This window comes from Drosophila subobscura, chromosome A, assembly GCF_008121235.1.
Source record: "Drosophila subobscura isolate 14011-0131.10 chromosome A, UCBerk_Dsub_1.0, whole genome shotgun sequence".
In the NCBI taxonomy this organism is placed as follows: domain Eukaryota; kingdom Metazoa; phylum Arthropoda; class Insecta; order Diptera; family Drosophilidae; genus Drosophila; species Drosophila subobscura.
Window position 1 is genome coordinate 12,251,432 of NC_048530.1, and position 23,015 is coordinate 12,274,446.

At 46.9% G+C, this 23,015-nt stretch overlaps 1 protein-coding gene across 2 annotated transcripts in view; it reads right to left on the bottom strand.

Moving 5' to 3' along the window:
- Nucleotides 1-10,080: 10,080 nt before the first annotated feature.
- Nucleotides 10,081-23,015, bottom strand: part of LOC117898872 (LIM/homeobox protein Lhx1) — a 72,901-nt gene continuing 59,966 nt past the window's right edge. Inside the window, exon 8 of one of the 2 annotated variants that reach the window (XR_004649161.1) lies at nt 10,081-10,102. The gene's annotated coding sequence lies outside the window, so the exon portion shown is untranslated. Of the gene's footprint in view, nt 10,103-14,488; nt 14,509-23,015 lie in introns of those variants that run through there. The other variant, XR_004649162.1, reaches the window with a different exon arrangement.

Sequence of the window (23,015 nt, forward strand, 5' to 3'; positions counted from 1 at the left end):
GAGCAACCCCGAGGGGCCCTAACCGTGGCCCTAAATCAAGCCCCGCATATCCCTCAACAGAGGCACGCGCCAGGAGCTAACAATCGAAAGGGGAACTGAAAAAATGAGTGCAAGGAGAAACCCGAACTCGAACTCTAGCTCGAACCCGAGCCATTAATATAAATGCCAACTAGAAAGTCAACAGGCGCCGCACTAGACAGATCCCATAAGCAAATTCGAGGCAGCACTCCACAGCACTCCATGCTCCATGCTACACTCTACACTCCAGAGACCACTCCTTTCCCCTTGGATCGCTCAAGTGCCAACCACGCTGTTGCGACATTCGCCATTCGACACTCCGAAAGCGCTTGGGCACACCAGGAGGAACGGAACTCGTACACGGATTTTTTATTGTGCGAGTTAACTTTGAAGTGTCGCTGTTTATGGGCTGCGGAAGTGTCTCTGAGCAAGGGCTAGAGCCCAAACCCGTCGATTCGCTGGTCCGCTTATCTGCCAGTCAGTCAGTCCGACAGACAGTCGGTCTGCAGACTGGGAGGACTAACCCCTAAATTGACCTTTAAAACTCCCAAATGCGCAATTTATCATTTCCTCACCAAGGAGAACCCCTAACACAACCCATCGCAAAGGGATTCCCGTCATTCGCTCTTGTTTTTTTTGGGGTGCGAGTAGATGCGATTCCGTATGCGGATACGGATACGAATTTCTGACAGGGCAGACGACGACTGCCGCCTGCCATCAATCGTTTAGAGAGGAGCAGAGAAATCCGGAGACAGACCCATGTGCGATAGCGATAGCGACCAAATCTGATATCAGATGCGTCCCGAGACGAGGCTTAAGTGCGTGTAAAGCGCACACCCACAAAAATCCACCCATCCCTGAACCCCCGGACCAAGGCAACACTTTAACCCATTCATGTGGCTGGGCATGCATTCGCTGTGCCTCATACGAATGTCATTGCGGTTGGAGGGGGAGTTGATGAACCGTATCCTGGGTAGGCAGAAGAAAACCACTTGCAGCATTTTATCCTTGCCAAGCAGCTAGCTACATGCACCAGTCCAAGCAGTAACACATTCAACCGAGAAGTGCTGCTGCACGTACGTCTCCTAATCATTTCCTTATGCAAAAGCCCAGTGCATATCCTTTCTGTTCTCCTTGCCGTTGTTTTGTCTACCAAAAACTCAGTCAGTTATCCTCTTTTTGATCCTCTTAAAATCTGGTTGAGGCTTTGTAAAAATATCTGCTCTTCCAGCATCCATTTATCCATCCATCCATCCCTCCAAAGTTACATCTATCCTTTTTTTGGGTGTGTTAGTTTTTTTGTGCTGGCTCAAATGGGCAAACAGGAGGAGTACTGAGGCACAACATGTGCAACCATGTAACCCATTTGGTACACCAACAAAAGGTCGACTCCCCCCACCAACCCACGGACGGGCAACCTGTCTGTCCTGCCCCCTTTGCCATAAGCCCACTCACACCCCCTCAGGTCGGTTTCGATTCGTTTCTTTGCTTCCTTTTGTACGCAAAACGGAAAGTGTGAACAACATTTTTCATAAATTTAACCAAACAGGTCGAGCAACGGGGGGCGGGGTGTATGGTGCGAGTGTGCCATGTGGATGTCGAGCTGTTCTCCCGCTCTCCTCTTGAGAACAATAGAGGACAATAGAGCGAACAAGAGCAATAACAATAAACGATAGATATTTACCGCAGCAGGGAGTACGAACAGGGGATGCTCGTCCTCGTCGTCCTCGTCGTCCTCGTCTCTTCGCAGAACTCCGGTCTACGGTCTCCGGTCTCTGGTCTCTGGTCCCTGGTCTCCGGAGGCTAGTGCTGTCTCTGTTCTGCTAGCATGTCCTTGCCGGGGGAGACAATAACAAACCAATTACTGTTAGATTGGCCGCATATTAAAAATCGAATGAGAAACACATCTGTCGATGTTGCACCCTCTCCTCTGTCCCCCTGCCCGCGCTCTCTCTCACTGCGCCACATTGCTGCTGGTCCCGTTCTTGGTCCTGGCCCTACTCCTGCGCTATTTTTTCCCTTTCTTCTTTTTTTTTGGCAACTGTTTCGAAAAAAGTTTTTGTAGCGAAAAACCCGCGGGGGACTCGCCGGCGCGGCATGTTGGAGGGGGTGATCGGGGGTAGAACTAAACATAAAAATAAAATATGATTATGAAATGATTATTATAATTATGCTGGCGTTTTTGGCAGCATCTTCACAGATGTTGTTGCCGTTAACTCTGGGCCACGCCCCCACACACACACACACACAGCACCCCCCCTCTGCTTTTGTGCCGCTCCACGGGAGAAGGCAGGTCGAGAGTAGAGGGAGCGGAACCCATGGAGAATGAACCCCATGGCCAAAAAGGGACGAAGGAACCCAAGCGAGCTGGTTAATAATAAGCCAAAATTAGGGCGTGCTTTGGTCGCTCTCCTCTCCTCCCCTCTCCTCTACTCCCCCTTGTGCTCGTTCTGTGTGCTGGGCAAGAGATGAGAATGAGATCTTCCAGCCGCCAGCACGTCATATTCCCACATATTTTCATATCGAAATACCCTGCAATAGAGGGTATGATGATTTCATAGCGATCAACACACAAGCCATCGGGCTGAAGTTCTCTACTCTCCTCTTGCTTCCACATAGTTTCTCCCCCTCCCTCTCTCTCTCTCTCTCTCTCTCTCTGTTACTGGCTCTGTTAACTCTTAACAGACACTGTTGCTCTCTGCTGCATTTGTTTCAAGTAAAAGTTCAGCTACAACTAATCGCCCTAAAGGGTATCTAGGCTTTCGTTACCGTTTTGACCAACAAATTCGTGTATTTCTTTCTTGTTTCATATTTGTCTCTGTCGTGGGCGGGGATTGCAAGGAGGTGAGGTGAGGCCCACGAGAAGTGGGCGGAGCGGGGAGTGTGTTGTGTGCTTTTGTGTGTCCTTATTATTAGCAGAGGAGGCGTTGAAAATCCTCTTAAGGTAAACTGTGCATTATTAATGAAGTGGTGGAGAAGGAGGCGGCGGTGGTGGCGTTGGCGGAGGTGGAGGAGAAGGCAGAGCAAAAGGCAAAGCATGAGGAGGATGAGAAGGACAAGTAGATGGGACAATGGGGGCATGGGAACCCCGTACACTTTTGCTGCTGTTATTATTCTAGTGCTTTCCCTTTTCCCTTTTATTTTTGGGGTCAAGCGGTTAAAGCAATCAAAAGGTTGAAACAATATCGAGGTGGTGTCTACGATCTGAAGTCACTTTAGAAATAAGGAATATTCAGTTGATTTTGAGGAGTAAAGTATCCGTTTCATTGCTTAGCGTTTACTTAAGCGGCATACTCATAGTCAGTCATAATTATCAGTAGAGTCAAAAGTTGCTCCATATCTAGAAGTACTCTAACGAAAATCCCGGCCTTAATACCTTTAAAAATCTATTCACGTGCAGTCAAATAATTCTAATTATCGTTTAGAATCGAATGGAAGTCAAGTGACAAGAAAACAAGAACAAAATTCAAATTTAAAACTTTATTTTATAGCGCTTTAGCAATGAAATGTTTACACCAAATTCTAGAACATTATTTTGGTCAATTCATGAAACTCCTCAAGCGTTTTGGGACCCGGGGAACTCTCTTCTTTTTGTTGCTGGCTAATCGAATTAATTGCTTAGACCGAAGCAAGGATTATGGCCACGTAAACGGAGAAAAGCCTTCACCGCAATCGCAATCTGGTTATAATCTCCCACTGATTACAATGGTCGGTCAGTCACTCTTTTTGGTTTCTTTTCTTTATTTATTTTGTTTGGAGAGCAACTGAAGTGCGAGATTGGATTTTGGCTTACGGCGGGCGTTCCCATGCCTTCATGCCACCATGCCACTCGCTCTGTGAAAAGTTCAATCAACTGAAGTTTTTCCAACTCTGGATACTGTGGAAACTGGATCCGTCCAATCATTCACCTGCTCGGCGTGTCCATCGTTTTGGCCACTGTTTAATATTATAAGTAATTCGCCTTTTCCCTCGGATGCCTTCTCGTCTCGTCTCGTCTCCTCAGCTGCCTGTACGCGCTCGCCTCTGAACCACCTGGAAGAGAGGAGGGGATTGAGGATTGAGAAGCGTTTTCGCCACTGCTGAGCTTTGTGATGTGGAAACGATGCGCATAAAATCAGCGGCGCGTATGGAAGCGGCATGAGCAGCAGTGGCAGCAGTGGCATGAGGAGGAAAGGGCAGTGGCACATATAGAGGAGTAGGAGGAAGGAGGTTGTCGACACCAAGAGAGACCAAGGAAGGTAAGGATTCCCAGTCCCAGTCCCAGTCCCAGCCTCCTCTCTCCTCTCGTATCAATCACAACAACGCGACCAAAGGCCCAACCAAGTGAACGGACAGCCTAGCGGACAGCTGGACAGGGGGACGGACAGGCGAACGCACAGTCGGCCGGATGGAAGGACGGACCTAAGCCAAAGATTTGACATGGATCAGTAATCTAATACCAGATTACGTATACGCATGGCGAGACCCACAAACTTTGGACTCTCTTTGGACCATCTCCCCCTCTCCCTTACCCTCTCACTCTCGCACTCGCTCTCACCATCTATGTAGCTGTGGTGTGTGTGTGTGTTGCCACGCCCTCTGCCCCAAACCAACTCCTGCTGGTAGCCTGAGACCGAGATATGGCATGAATGAATGGATGAATGAGCTCAGGAGGCCGCCGCAGCGAAGGAGTCTTCCGATAGAGTGAGGCACCCTAGGAATGGCACCCACCACACTGAGAGAAATCCGCAGTGTGCAATAGCCAATCACTGAGAATAAAATAAACCATGTTTAATCCGAACACTTTCCTTTGTACTTTGTTGGACATTTTTTCAAAGATTTCTTGTAAATATTTTACAGAAATTTCAAATTTGTTCAGTTTACTTTTTGGGTGTACATTTTGGTTTTTTTTTGCAAGTGTAAGTGTTTTTCTCCTGGGTATGGGTCTGTCAGTTTGTCAGTCTGCTGGGCCGCCAGTCGAGAGTTTATATCGATGATGACTGCGCTGATATAACGACGGATAAGACGAGCGAGCGAACCGAACCGAAACAAACCGAACCAAGCCAGAGGGAACACGAAGGACAGGAGGAGCTTCAACGTTGGTTCTGCTGTCTGAGGGTTGCACACAGATACACAGTTACATAAACACACACACACACACACACACACACACACACACACACACACAAGTTTTATGGTTCTTTGAGCCCGATTTTGGTTTGGTTTCTGCCCTCCTCACACCTTCCCCCGTGTCCGTTTTGCCCGCACATAAAGTTATTACTCGCCAAAAGCATCGAGCAAGAACATTTGGAGCGGGGATACGATGCCATGGGCTCGCCATAGGTAACAATATTCTATGCTGAAAGAGGGAACAGCAGCAGGATTACAAATGGCAGGAAAAATATACCCAAAGCCGGAAAAACAATCCGGGAGCAGGAGTCCAGAGAGAGGAGTCGCTAGGTGATGGTGTCAATGTCGTGGTTGGGTTTCGGGTACGGGTACGGGTACGGGTACGGGTCTGGGTCCGGAACTGGCGCTTGTGCTGTTTTACCGTCCGTAGTCGGTAGTCGGTAGTCGGGAGCTCGGAGTTGGAGCGGAACAAACGAGTTTGGTTGTCTCTCTCTCTCCCTGTCTCTCTCTCTCTCTGTCTCTCTCTCGATGTCTCCTCGTTGATGGGCGCATCATCATGCTTGGCCTGGCATCTGCCTTTGGCCTACTGCTACTCGTAAACTCCTCCACAGCCATCACGCCACGCCACACAAAAACTTTGCCAGTACTATGGTTGCGAAGTGCCAAAATAATGTATGGAAAACATGAAAATATTTACCACAAAAATATCAACAAATTGAGCTATGAATCTAAATGAATTTCAATCATTGTCTAATTGCACATGGAGAATGAAATTTTGATACTAGAAGCATCTAAACATATTCTAAAGGTAAAAACTAGTATCCCAAAATGAATTCCAAAAGAAGAACCAAAAGAACGTCAAACAATAATAAAGATGAATTCAATTCTTAAACTCAGTTATTCAACTTGAAGAAAAATGCAAATTGCAAATAAATTTCATATTTAAATCATTCATTCCTTAGTTATTTATTACAAAGTTTTAACATTTGCAAAAGTCAAGTTTCCTATCGGAAAACTTCTTTATGTTTCGGTTACCAAGGAAAAAGAGATCCTTCAACACTCTTTGTATGATTATATTTCAAATAAATGTAAATATTTATTGCAGTTCCCGAGTATTCTTTTGGGGAGATTTGTATTCCTATGCCATGGTGCAACAATGGCTACGGTCTGGGCACAGATACAGACACAAACACAGCGAAAGGAAGAAGCAGTGGGAGGAGGAGGGTCACATCCGGGCCTTGGATATGCAGGGGAGATGGGACTAGGCCCATGCCCAGGCCGAATGACTGACTGACATGGGGATGGGAATGGGGACGGGGACGGCTGTGGTGGCATGGTCGCCAAAGCGTGGCAACCACCAGAGTGCGCCCCAAAAGCCTCACGCCCGAGACCCAACATGGAGATGAACCCACCATCACAGGCATCACAGCCATCACAGGCATCACAGTTGACATGCTACGCCCACTACTATAAAGAGAGAGTAGAGCGAAGGCAGACAGGCAGGACCTGGAGAATACACGTACAAATATATCTACGATATATACACCCCATATACGATATATATATCTGGTGTCTATCTGTTTGTGTATCGAGTGGGTGGGTGCTTGGCCCCGAACTATATTTTGTTTATATCCGTACGGAATTTGAGCTTTTTCTCTGTTTTACTGCCGTACTATCATAAGAAACTCTCTCTCTCTCTCTCTCCCACTCTCTCTCTTTGGGGGTACGTGACTGGAGCGCTGTTGCACGTATTTGCTGTTGCCACAGTTGATTTGTGTGGCAAAGGCACTCGCCTCCTTGCACTCCTTCCTTTATATAAGCATAATTCCCAGAGCAAAGTTCGATGGGCAACGGGTGGCTTCCAAGAGGTAGGCACGCAGTGGAGCTGGGAGTAGGTCTTCCGATTCACATTTTTGTATCTGATGGCAGAAATTTTTGCTTTAAATGGTTGCCATATCATAAAGCATTCGCCATTGGTACATGTAAAGGCGAGACGGTGCGGATTTCGCGCTGCAATTTCACCATTAAAATGTTTTGGCGTTACTCATTGCTCTTTGAGGGAATCTTGAATGGTTTCCCCTGGCTTCCATTGCCATTTAGATCCGCAGATATTCTTGTACTTAATGCATGAAATAGTTCCAAGGATTCTGTAGCATTAGCATATAAATATTCGCTTAAATTCCGAAACAGATTTCTTTCGTGCGACTGTGGGCCCCACCGAAATGGTTTTCTGGGGAGCTCTTTTGCTGACTGCATCTGTGATTTATGCTCCACACAGATACACCATAAAGGTGTGTGTGTGTGTGTGTGTGTGTTGTTTCGGGTAGGGAGGCAGCATCCCCATTTACACGCTCGACAAGGACTCTCGCTCGCCCTGGTTTAGGTTTACCTTCCCATCGTTTGCTGTAAGGCTGGGGGCATATCCATCAGGCATTACTTTTATGTGGCAAGAAGCAATGGCTGCCAGCAAGGGCATCCCCCACCATCCAAAGGACTCGTAAAAGCAACGCAATTTCGCATTCACACTGACACTGACTGATATGCTCCTCCTGGCTTGATGGCTAGCTCCAGCTCCTGCCGCCTGCCGCCTGCTTCCACTTCTGCGTTTGCCTCTGTTATTGTTGTGTGTTGCCGCTCTCGTCTTGCGCCTGTCATTCATTTTCTTATCTGGTGTGCCTGTGCCTTGAATGTGTCTCTGGGCTGTCATTTTGCTTTCGATGAGTATCTTTCCCCCACGCAGCGACACGACACAGTCGTCATCCTCAACGTGTAATCATCATCCTCATCGTCATTCTCATTCTCATCCTCATCCTCATCTCCATCTCCATCAGTACTATCAGCATCAGGAGCACTGTCGTAGTCGTAGTCGTTGTCGTCGTCGTCGTCGTCGTCGCAAAATCGTTGTGTTCCAAATAGCCTCATTGAGTCGGGCGGGCATTCGCTCCCAGCTCTCATCAGAGAGCTTCACCTCCGCCTCCAACTCTGCCTCCTGGCTCCGAAAATGGAGGCTTGTTTGGAGCACTGAAAGAAAATACCATCCAAAAACCCAACCACATTTAAATCTAAGGAACGACGTGGAATATACAATTTTAGTGTTAACATTTGGCCCTGTTTTGTAGGTGGGTGGATGCAGAAGTGCTACAAGGTTGATTGGGTGGATGGGTAATTAGAACCATGTCCGCTTGAGAGCGGTGTGAATCGTGCGAGCGCTTCCAAGGTGACTTTGGCCGCTGTGGGGAGAGCCAATAAGTTATTCACCACGCTCACCAACAGCTTTGTGCCAACACAGCTCACAGTGATCGTAACAGCGCAGAGCGGGCTGTTAACATAGGGCGCAGCAGGGCTGTTAACATGGGGCGATCTGTTAACAGCGCAACTGCCGCACTAGAGCTGCTGGGCTGAACCAGTATCAAAGTATCAGTTTATTTATACGAGATTGCGTTGGAGTTTATTAGTTTTCAAAGAAAATCTTTTTAGCGTTTCTTTCAGTGCACTCGAATGGCAGAAGCTGGGGCAGGAGTTGGAGCAGGAAGCCCCAGGAGCAACAGCACAGAAGCAGGGAACAGGGCACAGAGGGAGCACAGAGGGAGCGCAGAGGGAGCTGTGTGCCAGTGGCAGTGGCAGGAGTATTGGAGTATCGACATTGGCATTGGCATCGAGCGGCAGTTCTGTTCTCGATGCTGTGTTGTTATTACAACAAGCACAACTTTTTATCACCGCTGCCACCCCCCAAAATGCCAGTCAGCGTTGCATCGTCAACAGCAGGAATCGGAATCAGAATCAAAATCAGCAGCAGCAGCAGTAGCAGGAGTTTGGCAGCAGGGGGAGGAAGAGGGAGGAAGGATGGAGGAGCTGGAAGCATCCGCCTGGGGCATGAACGTTTGTCCTCTCGGTTGTGTGCTCAGCTTTTCTTTTTTTTTTTTTTGCTTTGGAGTTTATGGTCTTTGTCACACACACACACACACACACACAGACATCCCCACAGTGGCAGAGACGAAGGGGCAGGAAGGCAGCCAGGCAGCCAGTCAACTGTTATGTGCTCAGCCATTGAAACGTTTTATCAAAACTACCCACGGCCCCAGAACACAGAGAGCACAACCCAGCGACTGCGACTCTGTGGAGCTGTGGCAACTGAAGCCATGGAAAGCTATGGGATGAAAAGGACACACACACACAACACATACAAAAAGAAAAGGAAGAATGTAGAAAAGCCATAGAACAGCAACCTGTCGTCCACTGCACTGCCATCCAGCAGCAGCAGCAGCAGGACGAACAGGACCAAGGCCAGAGCGAAGGCAGATTGAACACTTATCGATGGGGAGCTGCCATCGAACTATTGCTCAGTTTTCGCAGTCAAAAAGGAGCGGGCAAAAAGGAAAAACCAGGCAGCACTTCGGGTGTAGTTATATATCCATAGAAGAGAGATGCTGCCTCTGGGTATTCCTGTGACTCCCCTCGCTGGCCGCTCGTTCAGTTGTTTGTTTGTTTTGTTGTCTGTGCCTTTCAAGGGTCAAATTGTAAACGAAATACGAGCGTTCTGGGAGGCAGGCAGCGATGCCTGATTTTGACGGCCTGTCGACAACAAGCACAACACAGGCTCCAACAACAGCAGCAACAAGAGAGAGAGAGAGACGGGACTGAGGACTGGGGACCACAAGGATATGTAGGCGTCATCGCAACTGGGCAAAGCTGGCAAACTGGCAACCATTGCCAACGTGGCACCGTCTCTGGGGACAATGTTGCTGTCGATACGATGTCTCGATGCCAATGGCCATTGGTTGTACTGGGGATATGTGGAGCTGTGTGGGGGCTGCAGTCCACGCCACGTACACAGATAAAAATCAAGCACACAATGTCCGAAAAACAGCAACCAGAGAGGGGTGAATGGAGTATGCAGAGATACCAGAGGACATCCAGCCAAGTTGACACCTGTTTGGCCATGAGAGCACAATCCTGCTGCTGCTGCTGCTGCTGCCTCACCGATGGTTCCTTTTTCATAATCACGATGATTCCTGCCAGAGTTCTCGCTCGAGTCTGGAGTTTCGAGTCTGGATGGAGGCACGTTTTGTGTATTTAGCATAAAATCGAGAAATATCCAAGTTGGCAGAACTTTGGGGATTTTCGTGCACATTTCTCTGGATCTGGTTCTGCTCGGCTTTGCCAGCGGTAGCTTAAAGTATGGTAATTCCTTTTGAACCACCCCACCAGCAGCAGCAGCAGACTCAGACCCTCATCCACAGCCACATCCACACCCACAGAGCCAAAGTCAAGCCACAAATGCGACTTTCGGTTCAGTTCGGTTCTGGCAATGGCCTCCTGGGCGCCCTCTCCCTTCTCTCTTCCTCTGTGTCGTTTTTTTTATGGCATAGATTATCATAATTATTGTAATACTTTTGCATGGCTTGACTTTGCTGCTGGCAAACCACCCGGCAAAGCGAGTCAGGGCAGGGCAGGGCAGGGCAGTCACTCCTTCCCCTCGAACTCGCTTTGGGCTTTTGAGCTTCAGTGATTTGCATTTTTGCTTTCATTTCTCCTTTGCCTTTCTCCTTACTATTTATATGCTTTGGCCAAGAGAGATGGAGAGAGATAGAGGACACAGATACCGAGCAGGTTGGTGGGGGTTGGACGCCAATGAGGGAGTGGAATACATAGATGACCTCTGCGTGTGCGTGTATGTGTGTGGCATTAAGGTGCTGCTGCTACTTGCCACTTGCTACTGTTGTAACATCTCCCCTGGGAGCTGAGACGAGCCCAAGAATAGAATCGAGTGCAACCAGTTGGCATCTGTTAAGAAAAAATGGGCAAAAGGTTGCCCGAAACGATGATGCCCCACATTCTGCATGATCCCACCTCTGGGCCATGTGTCAGCCGAAACGCGCTGAAGCGATCAATCAACTCAAATGACTTTCCATGCGCAAACGATGAGTTTTCCAAAGCAGCCAGAGATGGGATCACAACACAGTGGCAACACTCTCCAGCGCAGCATCTCAGTCTCAACGCTCTCGAATATTTCTCGAATACTTTGCAAACAAATCATTTCTTGATGGAAACTGAACGAGAAGCTGCTCTCTTGATTCCTTCTAGTCAAAGGTCTGCTTGGAGCTGCAACCCATCATCATTCATTCTGCCCAGAATCTGCCCGCTTCCAACTAATTCCCTTCATACATTTTTCAGCTGCAGATAAGTCGTTGAATTCAGTGCGTAGGATATATCCTTTGTCGCTAGGATCTGCGCGGAGGTATGTTCCCAGGTTTTTATGGGTTTCTCCGTGATCTTTTCCAGAATTTTAATGGATGTAGATCGACCATCTTTGGTTAAATTTGTTTCTGCTGTGCAACTTTTCTGTGGCTTTTATATTCGGCTACAAAAAGCACAAAATAACGAAATGAGGATCCCGAGGAAGGACTGCCCACGCCACTCCGCTGGCTGAAATGGAAGGGGCTGCAGAAGTTTCTGAGCAGGTTGGGGAGTTGAACAAAAACAAAGTCCAAAAAAAAAGATACAGATGCATTTAAGGGCACATATGGCTATTTGTGTTCACAGTCCCCGTGGTTCGTGGCAGACCAAAACGGAATCAAAGTAATGTGATATATAGTCTCTGTTTCAATCGTTTTTCACCCTCCCCAGCCTCATGTCTCGTGTCTCTTCAACTGTGCATCTGGTCTGTCCACTGCCTCTCTCCCTTGTCTCTCTCCCTCTCCCTCTCCCTCTATCACTCTCACTCGCTCGGTGTATAATTAGATGATCCCCAAATCAGCCGCTAATTTTTCCGCAATTTGCTTAGTAATGCAATCTAAATACAAACAAAATAGTTCCCTTCTTTTTTTGTTTTGCCAAACACACAGATCCACATTTTCAGGGGTGGACGGACGGACGGACGGAAGTACGGGCGACTCGGTTCAAGGTTGGGTGGACTCCTTTTGGTTTGGGGTGGATGGGTGGATGGATGGTAACTCGGAACTCGGCTCGACGGCCCGTGAAATACACACTCGAAAAAGTGAATGGCATATGTACACATACAACTTGTATGCCCCGGAGTGTTGCACATGTCCCTGTGCGGCAAAACAAACAACCAACAGAGCGACCCAGCGACTGGGATGAGGCTGAGGCTGATTCCAGTGTAAAGGAAGGACCAGCCACCATGTCAAAGCCAAGCGACAAGCGACAGGCGAAGGATGCGAAGGATGCTGCTGGGATGCGACTTTAGCGGCGCATCTCTCTGATCCCAGCGGGAGGTTTTGGCCCGAAAATCACAGCAGGCCCAAAACCCAAAGCCCAAAGCCCATAGCCAGGGCCATGAGGGATACATGAGGGGATACTCGCGAGAATTGTGGCTCGTTGGCTGTTGCTCGTTGGTCGTTGGTCGTGACTGGTGTTTTGAGCTGTTTTTGGGGTTGACCTGTCACCGTCACCGTCACCGTTCAACCGCCTGCCATCGACAACTTTCGAGTACTCGATGTCCTCGTGTTCGTATTCGTATTCGCTGTACTGTAATACTGTTGCAAATATGTACATCCCACATCCCGCATCCCACCATTCGCATTCATGGCTCGCCTTCTGCCGGCTGCCGCCTGCCTTCTGGCTGTTCAGTAAGCCTCCCTGCCGTGTGGCCCCTGCCGTTCGACAGGACGGGACTTGCCTTGTCTTTAATTTCAGCGCATTTGGCTTTTGTAACGTGATTATCAGACGATTTGATTTGGCGCTAAATGCAATTGCCAAATGCCAAAGTCAACGGAGCGACGGAAACCGGGTATAACGCGACGATGAACGCTGCTCAAACGATGAATGGGATGAACGGGAAACGGAAGTCGGGCGACAAGCGGGGAGGAGCGGAAAGCGGAAAACGTATCTAGTTCCACAGCCAGAGACAAGTGCCAGCAATTGGTCCTGGGCCATGGAAACACTTCGGATAAGACAATTATCCCGACAACAAAATCAAATTTCAACAAAAATATATCAAAAATCTCTCAGGAATCTTGATTGGAATGCCATAGAGTCCATGGCGGCACCTTTGAATCATAGTTGATTGGTGACTGGGGTTATTCTTCGATTCCAACTGATCGGAGGATATAGCCAAAGGAGTCAAAGGATGATCACTGCAGTAGTTTTGGTCTCTATGCTCGTAAACCTATTCCAGTGGCTCACTGGGTTTGGTCTTAAGTAAATCACAAAATGTGGCAGACTGGCACCAAGAATGTGGCAAGTAGGCGTGGCGGCGCTGGCATTGGAGTGAGAATTTCCATTTTCCATTTCCTATTTTCTCAGTTTTTAACAAAAAACAGCCTCAGGCGATTTTCCAAAAATGATTTCGCAATGAGTTTTCATTTTCGTCCTCAAGCTCTTGCCTTCCCTTTCCATTCCTCTGTCTCTCCACCCACTCAATGGTTGCAAAAGTTGCAAAAGTGATTCGACAGACGACAGGAAAAGGGTAGAAGAGGGGTGGTTGGGTGGTTGGGAGGCGGGATGGACCCCCAAGATGGTCCCCAAATGAAGTGGAAGCCCAGTGTGTCCTTGAAGAGATTCTTGCCACCTGAAGTGTGCCCGAGGTAAGGAAGCGCTTTCACTGGCTTTTGGCTTGCTCGAGCGTAGCAGGTGTGCGGAACGGCAAGCTGATTCTTGGCAACTATAACAGCCAGTGTTGGCTAACGTCTCGACTTATTGATTGGCTCGCCATCCAGTTTCTTGTAGCATAGTTGGTTCCAAGTGGAGAATGGAACTTCACGCACATAAAGTATGGCTGTAGCAATCAAGTGTGTGTGGCCCCTTATGGCCTTGCCATAACTTGGGAGCTGCAGAGCAATATGCAATGATATTTCCCACACGATTCTTCATGCTGGCCCATTTTGAAACAGTTTCTGAGGCCTTATTGCCACCTACTGCCGTTCTGTACGGCATGCAACAAGGGAATCAGCATCGAATAGCTCTGCTCTAGAGATTGAAATGATGTTGATTGCATTTTTTTGTTGCCTTTTTTGTTTGTTTATGGGGGCAGCACACCTATCGATGTCCCTCTAAGACAGGAACTTTCTTCACAGGATTCCTACCAGATGGCCAGAGTTGCCAACGCATTTTGTGCACACCATGTGCGTGTGTGTGTGTGTGTGTGTGTGTGTGTGTGTGTGTGTGTGTGTGTGTATAGCGACAGGTAATTGTGTTTCTCTCCATGTCTCTTTCTCTTTCGCTTTCTTGGCAAAACAACAATAAAAACGATGACAATGCCACTTTTTGTTGTGTTGCTGTTTGTGTTTGCCTTCGCATAGGGAGAGGCTGATGGGATAGCAGGCGAATAGGGTGGGGATGGTGGCGGGTGGAAGATGGAGTAGTGTTGCTGTTAGCCTTGAGAGCAAGTGCGTCCTTCAATCTACTGCTGCCGCCTGCTGCCTCCTGCCCTCTGTTCGCCTTTGCGTGGGGAAAACTCATTCAAAGTTGAACGCAATTTTTCTTTTCATACACACGCATGCTGCAAAACATATATGTACATATGTGTGTGTGTGTGTGTGTGTGTGTGTGTGGTGGGGTAGCATCCCCTTCCACCTTTCTTACAGCATTCATTTCCTTCGCCGTCGTTTACCTTGACGCCCTCTCCGCCACCTTCCAGGGGGTAAAAGGCAAACGAAATGTGTATAAAAATAAAAAATGATAAAAGTTGGCAGATAAAAATTACACACACAGACACACAGAGAGTGAGAGAGGGAGAGGGAGGGAGAGAGAGGGAAGAGGCAGCTGTGTTGCCAATTCACCTGCATACAAAATGGCGTCGGCCCCCGCCCCCCAACCTGTGCCCACCTGCCTACCATTCACCACTTGTTCATCCTTCGTCCTCATCGTCGTCGTCGTCGCCGTTGTCGTTGCGCACCAAAACTCAATTCCAACCCCCAGACCCCGCAGTCCACAGCCCAGAACCAATCTCCATCTTCAGATCCCAGATCCCAGCTCCTTCCCATCAGCCTCCATCCGTGCAACATACAACAACAGCAACAGCAACAACAACAGCATCCATCCATGTCGGGGAATTGTAATTTTTCTTGCTTCATTTCCTTTTTGCCGTTTTTCGATTCGTTTTTCCATTGTAAGTCTGTGTGTGTGTGTGTTTTACGTATTTTCCTCTTTTGGCGCCTTCATTGAGAATAAGCATTCGACAGTGCCACACAGCGTGTGCCAGCCATGCCACACAGTGTGTCCATCACATGAAGAAACTTTAACCCAGAGCTACTGCAGGAACCACTCGTCGTAAAGCGTTAACTGACAGTTTGGCACACACATTTAACCGCCAGTTAAACAAACGCAAAGGAAAAAGAAGTAAAAAGATAAAATAAACAAATGGATAACTCCGCAGAAACTCGAAATAATAGATTCAAGCTAAAAGTTCTTCTTGACTTTAAAAATGGAAAATTTGTGCCCATTGGTGCGCTCATTTTAATGGGATTTCGTTCCACTGTGCAGTGGCTCCAGTTCCATGCCCATTTGTGGGTCCACGCTTCCTTTGCTTCCCCGTTCCCCATTTCCCGATTCCCGTTTCCTCATCCCTGCCCTCGACTCCAACTGTGTGCTTCCACTCCACAGTTGTGTGCTGTCTGTGCGTCTTTCTTTGTCCCATTTAACATCGTTCGCCCACACAAACTTGCAGCCCCACCCGCCCTTTTCCGATTTACCATCTGAATCCCCATCTCATTCAACATTCAACATTCCCCATACCCCATACCCCATCCCACTCCAACCACATCCTACGCAGCCCTCGCTAAGATGCCTTTGTGCACGTTTTTCTTTTTGCGCCATGTTTGTTGTCGATACCCTTGCCCCCAGAGTGGCCCAGAACGGATACCCTAAGATCTGATGGTGCTCCCGAATTCGATTCAATCTGTGAGCAAATGCAATTATCCATTACATATCCAATTCGTATCGAACTCCTGCCTGCAGTTAGTGTATTTTCTGATTCGTTTTCGGTCACATTTAGCTCTCAGCTTCTGATGATTGTCTACTTTTTTCATACAATCCATGGCCACACATCTAGTTCTTCTTGGTGGAGTTCCACTGTGCCACTTCTTCTAGTTCATCCAACGATTTCTGCTACTCATCCTATGCTCTCTCCTGCTCCTGACTTTTCCCGCTACTTCTTTTGGCGCTCTTGCTGCTGCGACTTTTACTACTTCGTCTCCGTTCGGTGCTCCGTCAATGGGAGCTCTCTGCTTTCCACTTGGCAAATTTCGTTAGCTTCTTTGTGTGTGGGGAACTAGTTCGGCTTCGGCTCCCTGCGGTTCTCTAGGGTTGCCAGCCCACAGCGAAATCAACTTCAAAATATACTTTGTCCCCCCAACCCCCCCGCAGACTTTCTTTCTACTCCCCCATTTCATTTCGCTTTTCTTTTCTCTTTTCTTTTGTGGAGCGCATTTTCTTGTAGAACATAATTTATCTGTTTGTAGAACGAATGATTTAAGGTGCATGTTGTGCCACGGGGGGTGCGGGTGCTGGTGCGGTTGCTGGATGGGGGCACTGTGTGTGTGTGTGTGATGGCGGGGGAGGGTAGGGCGACTGTCGCGAATGCAATTTAAATATTTGCATTTCGTTGTTTTTGTTTCGTTTGCTTTCCGGACGCTCGCTGGAAATTGAGGGAAATTCGTGGCACGTGTAAAACGCAGTACTCTGCCCCAACCTTCCCCCCTCCGACGATCTTTGGCTTTGCTTTCCTTTTTTTTTCGGGTGAAAGTTCATCCGAACTCGAAGCTGCCTTAAAGCTTTAAGAAGTCGCGGCAGGCAGGCAGGCGGATGGGCAGGCAGAAGCGGCATTTGCGAGGCAGCTGCAAAAATTGCATTACAGGGTAATTTTTTTGTACTTCCAGCTGCTGCTGCCGCCTGTCCCTCTCTCACTGCTTGACTGTCTCTCTCTGTCGCCATTTTATTTTTGCGCGAAATGAAATTGAAGTGCAAGGAGGAGGAGCAGCGGCAGCAGCGGCAGGGAGGTGCACCAGGAGTTTGGATATACGAGCAGGGACATTTACAGTTAACTTCATAAAGAAAATTTAACGAGCAACATCCTGTGCACGGGGCACCAGGACCAGGACCAAGACCAAGACCATCATGGAAGAGGGTAGAGCGATGTGGGGATGGGGCGCAACAAGGATGACGACAACAAGATAAAATGCATGCCTAGAAGGAGGCCAGGCTAGACCAGAGCAGACCAGGGATCCGATGGGGAGACACGACAAAATACATTATACGATGGACGGACCGAGAGCCTAGAGCGAGGCCATGAAACGGTAGCAAATAGAAGGCCACCATCTGCCCATCAGACGATGCTCATCATCATGTCGCACATTCCGCATTCCGCATCCCGCACAGTTACCATGGAAACCGTATACGGTTGTGCCCCAGCAGCAGTTGCAAATCCCGGCCAGAGTCCGACAGTAGCCAGTGGAGAAGGGAGGAGCGGGAGGGCACTGAATCGGAGACTGCCAATCCAGCGCAGCGGCAATGGAATGCCAGTTAACGAGTTTTCTACATTCTCTCTCTTCTTTTTTCTGTTATTTGCAGAGCGAAGCTAGTGGAAGAGGTCACACAGCTGTGGGACTACGTTTGCCATTTTTTAGAGAATATACGACGAGCATGGGGATTATTATGAATACGAGTAGATAGCAGATAGTAGATGGCAGATAGCATTGCGGATTTGTATCTTCTACTTAAAATACAAAAGAAATTCAATCAAGAATATAAGACAGAAAATGTATTTGTGTATCAAGGATACGAGTAGAAGATCTTTGAGTAATTGTACATTGTAAATATTATTCTTCTCTTTCGTTTTCCCGTAAAGTTAATGATGATCAGGCCACGATTCCTGCCCTTTCGCTTTCGCTTTCTCTCTCCATCTACATGTAATGTTATTTCCATGCAAGTCAAAGTGTATTTAATTATTTGTGTTGCTCTTGGGCTACTCATTTCATATTTTCCGTTGTTTTCCCGGCTACGCCTCGCGTTTGGCCCGCTTTAAAAATGTGATTTGAGCAGCGAGAGAGAGCCTGGGCCAGAGCCAGAGCCTCAAACCGAACCCAAACTACGAACCCCTGGCAAACGATTGAAGGAGTCCCACTGGCTGTGCCATCCACAGCCACATCGTCATCATAATCAACATGACATCCTGGAAACGGTTCTATCTCGGAACTCCATCAGAACTTATCCCCCGCCCCCCAGCCACCGAACTCTGCCTCATCAGACCCATCCTCCAGGTTGTTTTGCCATCAGTTTGTGTTGCTTTTTTGGGGTTAGCCGGTGACATTCGCTGCTTGGATGGATGGATGGATGGATGGGAGGCTCGGTGGCTGTGTGGCTGTGTGGCTGGGTTTCTGGATGGGTTTGTGTGCGGCAGAGTGTGAGGAAAATGCGAAAATTCAGTTATGAATTCATTTCGAATTGAGGTAACATGATTACCGCTATGATGATGCTCTTCCGCTTCAACATCGTCAATATATTTCGCTTGAGCTGTGTTTATTTACGTGTCCTGACGGGGCAGGGGAGACTCTACCTTCTGCCTTCCCGTTTCCTTCCCTTCTGCCATGGCAGAGGAGGATGGCAGGATGGAGTGTATGTAGGTCCAGCCTGAAATGAGCTTTTGCCACGCAAAGGTGGCGCTGCTCAAATAAACGAACGCCTCGTTGAATTTGTAGCAGAGGGGGAGAGTGGCAGAGTGGCAGTGTGGCAGTGTGGCAGAGGGGTGTGTGGAGTGGTGTGTGGCATGGAGTGGTGCCCAGAGACCAGAGACAGTGGGAAATATCAGGCGGATGCAGATTGCTATAAGGGTGAGGGAGCCCCCTTTCCGCCCGGCCTCCCTCTCTGTCCCATGACTCCTCGCTCTCGCCGCTCCACCTCCTGTTGTTTCTCTTCTCCGTTAAGTGGGGGCGCGCGCGCATCATCTACAAAATGGCTGTCAACAACAACATGGCGTATACGCGTTATGAATACGTATTGCTTGTTTTCTGTCCGTCTGTCCGTCTGTCTCTTTGTCTCTCTGTCTGTCCATCTGTCTGTCTCTCTGTCTGGCTGTCCTGCCTCTGTGTACAGCTGTGCGTGTGTGTATCTGTGTCTGTTTGCTTGTGTGCTCTGGAGCAGGAACAGTGGCCGGGGAAGTGACTTTGCCCCAGCGGCACTTCAAGTACTTAAAATTTCACACTTTTTTTGCGTTCTCCCCAACATCCCAGCAGCTCCCCCTCCCACGTTTGCCTTGTTTAAAGTGGAAAAAGTTGCCGCAATTTAAGTTTTGCAACATTTTTTCTCTTCTCCCTGCCTCTGCCTCTCCCTCTCCCTGCGGGAGTGCAAATAGGTAAAGTTTAGATTGGGCATTGTTCAGATATGTGTAGATATATAGAGTACAAATACACCCTAGAGGCTGTATGAAGTAGGAGTAGGTACAGTAGAGCAGAGTGTGGCATCTCCGGTGATTGTTTGGCTTGAAAAATGTGGAATAACTCCAGTCCGTAGTTACTATTAGACTTTCTGTTACCCTCGCCAGCGCTTTGTGTTGCATCTTTTCCCTGTTAATAGAGGAACAGCAACATGGCGCCTCCTCGTGCCACAGGGAAGGGGAATACGATGGATTATCTTGCGATTCCCAACCAATTGTAGATGGAACACAGCCTAGGAGACAACTTTCAAGGAGTCGATCGGTTCGATTGAAATTCAATTTAATTCTTGCCTCTGCTTTTTCGCTCAAATTTCGCCCATCAATCTCTGCGCTTTAATGCAATGAGAATCCTTTAAAGACATGGGCAGAGGCTGCATCTCTGCTGTCTGGGCATTCATTCATTTTCATTCTCCATTTTACATTTCGCATTCTATATTTTCCATTTTTGTAATCATTTAGCCAATGCAAATGCCAAAAACTTATCAACGGCAGAACAGCAGTGGCCCAAAAATTGCGTAATGCCAAAAATAACCAAAATATAAACCCGCACAAAAGCACACACACACATACAGACACGAGCAAATACATAGATTACAGTGGGGAAGGAGACAGAGAGGCATGGTCAAAAAGTAAATAAATATGCTAATAAATTTTTCAAAATAAATCTGTAATAGATAGCAGATATGCGAGGCAACAAAGTAACCAACAAACGACAACTAAATGCAGTTTGCCCGAGCCCGGGGGGGGGCGAGTCCACTGCCCTGTCCCTTCGCAGTCCGCTCTATGGATCCACCTATCCCGGGCGGTGGCGCGGCGGCTATCTCACTCGAACTGTAACCAAAGCAACATGGTAAAAGTTTTTAATCCACGTTTCGAAAAATTTTTCACACAAATATTTACACAACTCTTCGCTCTAACGATTTGCGCAAACACACACACACAGAGGGAGAGAGATACGCACCCATACACGTGTGCAATTTGTGATGCCGATAAGCACACACACACACACACACACACACAGAGACACAGTTAGACAGACATTTTAATGTTTGTAAAGCTTTTAAATGCTTCACACATACACGAACGAACGAACGAACGAGCGAGCGAGAATATTTTTGCTTTTCTGCTTCGACTGCCACTTCCGCTACTTCCCTCTTCCGCTCTCCCTCTATTTCCTGCTTCCTTTTCTTTATCTTTGAACAGTCCCTGCTTCAGCGTCCTTCTTTTCGGTGGATATGGAGCAAATGGCAAAACAAATAATAAACCACAGCCACAAAAAAAGGTAAATAAATGAAAATTTTGTAATAAGAAATTTATTTTTTAATATATTTTCGTTTTTTTTTTGTTGTTGTTTGCTTGGCAAGAGACAAAAGATGAATTTTATATGTCGGCTGGAGGAGGGACAAATCTCTTGTTGATTTTCATTTTTGCTGTTTGTCTGCTAAACACAAAATAAACACAAAGTAGGATATGATATCCTTCTGTCTCCCCCACACTCGCGTGGCAATAAAATGTGCGTCATGTGGCGGGCAGGCGGGGAGGCAAAGGCAAATTCAAATAATCGCATGAGTTGATGCGCAAAATTATCGAAATATTCATCGAGCAAAAGTGAGCAAATGGGATAAAAATGAGAAGAGAACAACCCGAAGAACGGGTACAAATGTAACGAGTCTACACATTTGTCGGGAAGATCCATAGAATATAAATATCTATGGGAGGGAAATATCTAAATATAGTCAAAGAGATGTGATGGAAAGAGTTATATTACAGGAGTAGTCTGAGGAAAAAATTAATGACTAAATATGAGAAGAGAACTACGATATTGTGGGACAAAATTTTAATTGGATTGAGCTGCAGAGAAATAAGCAGAAATAAAATGGAAAAGAATAGCAGAAGATTGGGTCAATGAATTACACATGTAATTAAAGATAATGGAATTGATAACAGAATAAAATATAAATATGTATTGGGAAGGGCAATATTCTTATTACTTTTATCCAAATTCTTCTTCTCCATAATTTTAGAAGACTGCGACTAGTGGGAAATTATGTTATCACTATTCTGTAATTAATTTGATAAAAGAAACTAAACTATCAGCCAGAAGCGTTAACCATCCAACGATAATAATGGAAATTAAATAGAAAAACAGTCAATAAACCGCTGCTTCAAATACGGGTAAGGGTGAAAGTCCAACCGGGGAAAACACCCATGAGGAACAGCACCATTAAGTGGATCAGATTGGTTCTAGTTGAGATACAAAGCTCGTTGGAGCATCGACTTCTATTTGTATCTTTATATACTTACAGCACAAATATATTCGTATATTTGAATAGACATCATCATATTTACGATATTGCCATTGCTGCTGCTGCTGTATGTCTAAATAAATGATGAAATTTTTATTGGCTCGATTTTGATTGTTATTTTTTTGTCTTTTCTGTCGATCTAAGCGCATTTTGTGTTTGCGGTTCTCTGATTTCTGCCCATCAAACGAACAAAACGAACAGCAACAACAGCAACAACAACAACAATAACAATAACACAATGAATATTCATATTCATATTCATATTCATATTCGCAATGACATTGGCATTCGGAAGAGTGCGAGTATTCGGCATTGAATTGTAATAAAAGCAAAATCAACACAAAAATCGTAATAAAATCAAAGCAAACAATGCCACACACAAACACAAACACACGTGCCACACAGACAAACCGAAATGTATCTATAGATACGAGTGTATCTGTAGGAGACTCATAGCCATATTCATAAATATATTTTACTCCCATGTCCCCCCAGTGACACTCTGTGTATCCTGTGCGGGTGTGTGTGTCCCTGCGTTTCACTGTTTGCACAGCCGACGCCATATTTAATAACATATCAATGACTATTTTATTTTGTGGGATCCGTCCGGGTCCGGTTGCGTCCACTCTCCCACTACCCGTAAAAATCATACAAATCGATGCATCCATATGCATGTTGCAGCATCCATTGCACCGGTGTATGCCCCATTGATGGGTTGCCCCGCGCAACCAGAATGAAAATATTATAATAACAAATTTCAATTTTTGTCGCTGCCAATGCTGGGATTGTTTTTGGCCCGCACCAACCCAAACCACCAACCAAGCATCCTGCAAATATATTTTCCAGGTTTCCCTAAGCAATGTATTTGGCGAATTTAATATCCGAATTTGGTTGAGTTTAAAATTAATTAAAGTTTGTCGCTGATCAAAAATATATATGTATAAAGGAAGAATCTTCCTTCTGCAGTTTCCATCTGATTATCCGAAAGGAAAACAGTTTTCTCGAACTATTAAGACTCGCTCTATCACACTCCCCTCTGGCATGAGAATCAAAGGGATGGATAGACGATTCCCTCATTGGATTGGGTTTACCTTTCGATAATTTCCATAATGAGCTTAGGGCGTAGAACAAACTCTACACACACACAAACACGCACACACACATAGAAACATGTGTTGGCATCTGTTTTCGGT